This window comes from Formica exsecta, unplaced genomic scaffold (genome assembly GCF_003651465.1).
Source record: "Formica exsecta isolate Colony F162 unplaced genomic scaffold, ASM365146v1 scaffold608, whole genome shotgun sequence".
NCBI lineage: Eukaryota > Metazoa > Arthropoda > Insecta > Hymenoptera > Formicidae > Formica > Formica exsecta.
This window is the reverse complement of record NW_021853366.1, coordinates 824-1465: the sequence shown is the minus strand read 5'-3', so window position 1 is coordinate 1465 and position 642 is coordinate 824.

Sequence of the window (642 nt, the reverse complement as noted above, 5' to 3'; positions counted from 1 at the left end):
GAAAAATATATATTGTTTACGAAAAATGTTAAACTTGCCGAAGAGAAATCAAAAAATCATATTAAATTGCGTTTTATCGATTCGTATAAATTTCTCACAGCTAGTCTCGATAAATTGGCATCATTCTTGAATAAAGACAAACTCAAAATTTTAAAATATGGATTTCAACATTTACCAAGCGATAATTTCAATTTATTAACACGGAAGGTCGTCTTTCCGTACGAATATATTGACTGCGTCGACGGGTTGCAAGATACGTGTTTACCACCGCGCGATTCATTTTACAGTTCCTTGACCGGTGACACAATATCCGAGAGCGATTACGCGCACGCGGAGAACGTTTGGAAGCGGTTCTCCATTCGAACGTTGAGCGAATATAGCGACTTGTATCTCAAAATTGATGTCTTGTTATTAGCAGACATTTTTGAAAATTTCCGCGAGAGTTGTATTAAAAGTTATGGGCTCGACCCCGCGTATTACCATACTCTTCCCGGATACACATTGGACGCCATGTTGAAACATACGAATATTACATTTGAATTGCTTACGGATATCGACATGGTTTTATTTATCGAACGCGGAATACGCGGTGGTTTGAGTCAATGTTCCAACAGATACGCACATGCTAATAACAAGTATATG